Source organism: Pollicipes pollicipes, unplaced genomic scaffold, assembly GCF_011947565.3.
Source record: "Pollicipes pollicipes isolate AB1234 unplaced genomic scaffold, Ppol_2.1 Scaffold_3087;HRSCAF=3621_pilon_pilon_pilon, whole genome shotgun sequence".
NCBI lineage: Eukaryota > Metazoa > Arthropoda > Thecostraca > Pollicipedomorpha > Pollicipedidae > Pollicipes > Pollicipes pollicipes.
In genome coordinates this window covers 9042421-9049896 of record NW_023596225.1, presented here as the reverse complement: position 1 = coordinate 9049896, position 7476 = coordinate 9042421, and positions in this window count along the sequence as shown.

Sequence of the window (7476 nt, the reverse complement as noted above, 5' to 3'; positions counted from 1 at the left end):
TGGCTTGCTCCGGGCCGGCCTCGTACGAGCCTGGCACCACGGTTATCCCGGCGCCATGGCCATCCTGTCGCCACGATCCTGATGCCGTGATCTGAGCTGGACGACAACGCTCACTAAAAACCCCAGATTTGGCACTTCATCAGCGGTGTACCCAGAATGGCACGAGGGCCGCATCCTACGGCCCCGTTAACTTGTAAAAAGCCCGACAAAAACGACTTTTTCGTGCGTTGTTCATCTGTCATTCTGAAATTGTAATTGTCGTTTTCGTTTCGTCTTCGCTCTGCTATTTTATTCAGAATCTCGTGCTTCGTTTCAAAATTATGCCAGCTTCTAAGGAAATCATGCGTCCGCTGGCATGTCTCTAATGTGTATTTATGCGTATATAATCAAGTGAGCAGGCTACATAAAGTTCACAGCATTTGATGGCAAAGACATAGGCTGCCACAGAGTCTCCAAAACCAGCGGCGAGAAAATTTGGGAATGGCATTGGCACATGGACTGTGCCTGGACTAACCCCGTGCTTCGCGGTTGGCTCAGTTGGCAGAGCAATGGACTCGCAATCAGAAGACTCTCATACCTGATCTCAGCAATGCCAAGGAGAAGATGCAGATTGCAATGTGTACATAGCTGAAATTCAAGCACCACCCAGTCCTTCCAAAGACTCCATACCACCTGACGACGGCCGGAGAGTTGACTGACCGGAACGTTGGTGCATACCAACACATGGGACGAGGACGGTAGTCCGAATCATTGTTCCACACGTAACGCCGATACCTGGTCCCAATCCTTGTGTAAAACTGTAACAAAAATATGGTTAAGGAAATAAATACACCTCAAACGGCGCACGTACACGCATGGATCTTCAGGGTGATGAAAACAAATACTACAGGGGTGTTAGTTTGTTAGTACAGGACAGCTTAGTCTTTTGACCGTCAAAAGGTGTCAGAAATTTTAATTTTCATTCCCCGGTTCGTGCTCAGACCGGTATGAGTGCCAAAGCAGCCTTCATGCGTCTTATGGCACCTTTTGGTGGGCCATGGTACTATAAAATTGACTTTCTGCTATAACTGCATTCAGAGTCTGGGCTTGGCGTCGTAGATGGGAACACTGCGAACGCTGCTAAGACTTTGTGGGCACTCTCGCGACAAACTCGTAAAAGCTGTCTTTCCGCCTTGATGCTGTGGGCGAGGCCAGACGAAGATTTGAAGGAGCTTGCGCAGTGCTTTAAGATGTCAGCAGTGACAAGCGATCACCATTATCCGTCACATCGTCTGGGGTATCGGGGGAAAAGGTCTTCTTCCTGCGCAACTTCATTACAGCACCTCAGATGGAACAATAGATCTCGAAAAAGGCCAGGCAAGCCCGGAGACTTCCTTCAGGAGTCTTTTTCAAGTGTCTTTCTCAGACCGTCTTGACCTCCAAAAAGGTCACTCCTGAAGGAAGGGCACATCACAAACATAAAAACATGGCTGCCTCTTAAGTTATTGGGTGTAAACGCAGCGCACCAAGGACGCTCTATTTCACGTGACGTCGTGCAGAATCTTTGCCGGGCATGTTTGCAGCGCGACTTGTTCTTTGTTTACACATTCGTAACTGTCGTGACAAAACCGTGCACGTAAACACACCCATTTTCGTTTGCAGGGACTTTGGGTGCTCGTAAGAATGGAAACTGCAAAGTTTGCTCTTTGCAACGTATGAAACGCATTTTCATCACTCGCGGTCTGTGCCAGGCACGACAATTGACGTATTGGTAAATGAATGTCTTGCGCCATTTCTGTCTCACCATGATCGTATCGCAGGAAAAGATTCTGCGAGTTCGGCAAAGATTTTACATGACCTTACAGAGAATATTTGTCGTCCGACGCTGCGAAAACCAAACGGCGCGCAATCTGTAGGGTATGACGTCATGAGTGACGTCGAAAGCATGTATTCTGCGTCGCCCGGGTCGACATGACCGCACCCGTTCTCTCCAAGGGCTCTGTTTGCGAAATGTTGAGCCCTAAAAATTGCACCCCTCGCAGACTCTGGGGCTTCAATGAGAACGCTCTGAGACCCAAGGCCATCCCTGTACTTTTAAGTTTAGAGAAAGAACAGTTTACGTGAAGGCCCTTCAGGGCTTCTTCGAGCTTGGTTAGCAGCGGATAGTAAACATGTGAGACGTAACGGGCCCAATTTCCTGAGGAGGATGTCAGAACATCTTGCTTTCTCCGAAGAAGTCTTTGACTGCGCGCCTGCTGCGGTGGTCGAAAAATTGACTTGCTGTCAAAGCTCGTTGGCCTAGCTCTCAAACATCCGACAAACACTGGCAAAGAGTCGCTAGGCCACCTGACAATAACGGTGCTGAAAATACCCCATCGAGAGATGAATGGTGAGTTCTTTGTTCCTGAATGCCAAACAATCCTGTCACGTACGGCAACGCTGAGAGATGCGAAAGCGTACGTGACCCTACAAATCAACTGTAAGCGCCAGGGCACCTCCCGAGGAGGTTCCAGTGTTGGTATATGTCCACCTATGGCCCTAGAAGTGCCAAATCCACCAAGTTCCTGGCGAGGGAAAACTTTGTTTGGAAACAGCTTGCGCGCCGCAGTGGTATCTATTTTTAGAATAAATGTAGATAGCAGAAGCCACGTGACTCAACAAATCCATGCATACCGCTTGTAGTAATATACTGCCTCCGTTTTTAAAAACGTGCAAAACGCCAACGCTAATATTGCCGTCCGGAAGCCAAAGTCGAGTTAGTCTTTGTTGTTCCTCGTTGATCTCATGTGGCACCCAATGTGGGGATTACCGTTACAGGCAGGCAACCGATGCCAGCAGCCGTCAGCGATGCGTCGGACAGTCTGGCAGTCATGAATCTCTCCCACCATCACCGATGCCAGCAGCCGTCACCGATGCGTCGGGCAGCCTGGCAGTCATGAATCTCTCCCACCATCACCGATGCCAGCGGTCGTCACCGATGCGTCGGACAGTCTGGCAGTCATGAATCTCTCCCACCATCACCGATGCTAGCGGCCGTCAACGATGCGTCGGACAGTCTGGCAGTCATGAATCTCTCCCACCATCACAGGCGCTAGCTCACTGATACACCTCTCTCGCGGCGAGCAACAATCCCTTTAAAAATGACTCCAGTAAAGGCGGTCGAGCTTTCCAATCTTAATCGAGTACAGCGATGAACTTGCAATCATTTACGGTTTTTGTAGTCATGACCGAAGCGATGCAAACAACATGGCATTGGTCTCAATAAACGGGCCGCATGTCTGTGCAGTGCTCACGACCTAATCTTTCCCGGTTTAAGTCCAGGGGTCTTTCATTCGAGATCGGTTTCCGGAAGTGGCTCGGGCCGCCTGTCGGTCGTTTACTGACGAGTCTATGGGCTGAGCGCCCCGTCTTAAGGCGAAAAGGTCCAAGCGTCACCAGGCAAATTGTGGAGAGGAAGCATTAAAAAAGCTTCCTTAGGTCCCGGCAAATCAACATGCTAATATCCTGAAGAAAATGAACCCGGATACACTTGAGCGCAATTTTTAAATGTTTTTTTTCAGTTAACATTATGAAAGTCAGTTTTATGAGCTGCGTGTTATGGTATGACATAGCTCCATTTCCAAAAAAGCGCTTACACATTTTCACCTTTGGACGGCAGGACCGCTTCCGGATTAAGCCAGATGTCATAGCCGGATTAAGCCGGATTAAGCCAGATGTCGGGAAACCAGAGATGCCGGGCTCGACCCGCCGTGGTGTCAGCCCTTCAGCCCTTGCTGCAAGAAAGCCTCGCCTGATCGGACAGCTCACGTACAAACGCCGTGGTGTCAGCCCTTACTGCGAGAAAGCCTCGCCAGATCGGACAGCTCACGTACAAACGCCTAACAATTCATGCAGCGTAACTGTTTAAAGAGCTTAGCTTCTTGCTGCCAAGAACTGCATGAGCGTGCGATCAATAGTTTCGAAGATATTAGCTTTTAGAACACGTGATGGTCGGAATTGGGCAAACCAGGCCACCTGAGCTGAAAATTGTGTCATTGTTTAAATAAACCTCAATTATCCTACGTTCTATCCCCTTCCCATAATTAAGCACTTTTGTGGGATGAGCAAACACCGGCCGTACTATAGCACATCCTACCACACCTGCTGGCTACACTAAGCCAGCTGTGTTGTTGATGGGTCATCAAAAGTCCTGGTGCTGCCATGAAAGGAGCGTCCTTTCTGTCAATTATCAGCTGCCACCTGCCAGAGCCAACGACTCCAGAAGAGCACCTACTTATCTGGCGGGAAACAAGGTCCGACAGGTCAACAGCGAACAGACGCAGGCAAGTTGATTAACGCCTTGTACCAAAATTGCCCTGCTTTTATCTTGGATGAACGCTGGTGGCGGATTTCCGGGAAAGAACTGAATTTGACTGCTGTCATGCCACCATGGGAGAGGGTTTCGTCATTTCATTTTGAGGTGCTGGAGAACGTTTTGGTTCCTCAGGCGTGGAGTTATTGATAAGTATGCAGGGCAGGACAGGCATCTTGAGTTTGCCGCTGTAAGTCACCAACTCCGCTGGGTACAGCCGCTCTTGGGCAACTAAGCCCAACGTCAGGCTTTCCCACATTTGATACAATATATCCGTCCATTAAAATTAAGTGGCGCCGCCACTTGATATTACTCGACATGGCGCTTGTTTTCCTCGCCGCGGGAAGTACCATAAACGTTTTTTCGGTTGCTTAGAAACGCTCCTAGTTTCCGGACAAGATTCGCGGCCCTCAGCTCTGCTCACATTACGGCGTTAACAGCGCGCACTTGTTGTTCATCATCTCGTTCATCTGTCCCATTGGGCCTAAATATTCAAATAATTAAAGAGACAAATGGGCTGGGCTTGCAGCGCGACCGCGGCGACAAAGATAAACTAGCCGCTGGGCTCGTCATTAGGCGGCTTAATTCGGACGGCGGCCTCCTGACAGGCCCCGCCCCAGACGCCTGTGATTGGTCGGCCGAGAGCCGGCCGTCGGCGGCAGGCGGGCGGCATGTCGGTCGGACGTCGGGAGTCGGCAGAGGCTGGGCAGCGGCGAGCCCAGCACGGCGGCGAAGCGAGGCGAGGCGAGGCGAAGCGAGGCGAGGCAGGGCGAGACCCGGCCCGCGGCGCCGCCAGCAGGGCGGGGCGAGTCCACGACATGGAGCAGCTCACGCAGTTCGTGAGTAAGTCGTTCGACCAGTCGCCGCCGGCGGAGGAGGCCATCGTCCTCGCGGCGCCCGTGAAGGAAGAGGACAGCGATGAGGACGGGGAGGAGCTGTCGCCGCCGCCGCCGCAGCAGCAGCCGGTGGACATGCGGACGGCGGCGTCGCCGGACAACCTCATCCGCCGCGCTCAAGACAGACCGCACCGAAGGTACGCGAGCTGTGGCCAGTGGCCGGTGACGGGGGCCCGCTCCCTCTCCCCCCCCCCTCCCCCTCCGCCCCCGGTGAAACTGCACGGCTGCGCTGTGGGGGTGCAGCTTAAATTTTTCATGATGCTAGAAGAGGTTGAGATAGTTTCAGTACAAATAAATCACGTTCGTTCATCGCATAATTCCTTCGCTAAGAATTTAAGTGCATATGTTTGTGCCGTTGGTGGAAAAATGCTGCCGTCTGTACGGGTATACCCGACCACAACATCCGGTTGCAGCAGATTTACGAGTCTAAGTTCTTTATCTTCGCAAACTAGATCTTTCGCCGGCAAAACCGCGTGGTGGTGCGTTACAATGACTGAAAACAGGGGTCTCCTCTAACGCCGGCACCTGCGGAAGATCGCCTCGCAAAAACATGTTAAGCTGATATAAAGATGAAAGAGTGGGAAATCGGGGGGCAGATCTCGGTTAAATTCTAAATCAAAATGCATTTGATGTGTTTTACATGGTGGTAGGACAAGAAATGGTTGATATCATGTTAGGTGCGTCTTCACAGCTGTTACGTAAACAACAATGCTCGACGTGTTGAACGTTGCAGTGGCACTACCCTGAAGTCCACTGAACCACTTTCAAGTGATGGAAAGATTCACAGATGTTGTGTTTCTGGGTGCAATGATGGGTAGTGTTAAGTTGGGCACGTTGCGTTTTGCCTCTAGTTAGAGGCTCCGTGTCGTTTTAAAATACGTGCTGTAAACTGAGATCGCTGATGTTAACGCATTGTAGATGAGGCCGTTCCACGGCTTAAGCACCGCATTAAACAGCCTGTCAATGTGCGAGAAGTCTCCCTTGCATTCCGACATGCTGTGTTAGCTGCCGTTCTCAATGGTTAAGTCCCCCCTCATGTTCAGCCGTACTGTGTTGGCTTCCGTCCTCCATGGTGAAGTCCCCCTCGTTGTTCAGCCATACCGTGTTGGCTGCCGTCCTCCAATGGTGAAGTCCTCCTCATGTTCAGCCATACTGTGTTGGTTGGCTGCCGTCCTCCATGGTGAAGCCCCGCTCGCATTCCGCCATACTGTGTTGGGTGCCTCCCTCCATGGTGAAGTCCCCTCGCATTCCACCATACTGTGTTGGCTGCCGTCCTCCATGGTGAAGTCCCCCTCGTGTTCAGGCACGGGTGTGTTAGCTGCCGTCCTCCATGGTGAAGTCCCCCTCATGTTCAGCCATACTGTGTTGGCTGTCGTCCTCCATGGTGAAGTCCTCCTCGCATTCCGCCGCACTGTGTTGGCTGCCGTCCTCCATGGCGAAGTTCCCCTCGTGTTCAGTCGCACTGTGTTGGCTGGCTGCCGTCCTCCATGGTGAAGTCCCCCTCGTGTTCAGCCATACGAGTAGGCTGCCGTCCTCCATGGTGAAGTCCCCGTCATGTTCAGCCGCACTGTGGCTGCCGTCCTCCATGGTGAAGTGGAGTCGAGGTCTGGTGTTTCTGTGCTCAGCCGTGTGTCTGGTGGCCGAGGTATCCCCGGCCGTTGAGTGGTCGGGCATGCGTCGCACGGATTCCAGCAAAAACACCACTTTTGATGTTTATTGTTATTGACTGGCACGCGGGCATTTTATGTGCTAACTGAGTTGCAAGGGAGTTCCCGAATAAGGATTTCCTGTGCTTCGATATTTTGATGATGCAGGGCTTGTTCAATGCTAAATCAAGACATTTTTGTCATGTGGACAAGAATACATTGGCTGTCCGACGTAAGCATACCATCCAGCTGTGGGGATGTGATCATAATAGATGTTGATGAATATATAATAGAACATATAGGAAGGCCATCGAGTGAAACACCAAGCTCGTTCAGCTTATGCGATCACTCCTGAGTTTGGTGTCCTGCTTTGCCAGCGAGGCACGCGCATGTGTAAGCTCTAGGCAGCACTTCCCACTTGTGCGGCCTGCGCGTGAGATGCTCGTCCTGAATGGGAGGTGTTTCCCTGTGAAATGGACTCCGGAGTAATCCGGGTTGAATCGCGATGTATGACGTCACGAGTCTAAGCCGGGCTTGTGGTTCATCTGCCACCCGAGCAACCATGGGTGCCCCTGTGTGGGCGCACGGACCTGGGCCTGTGTGG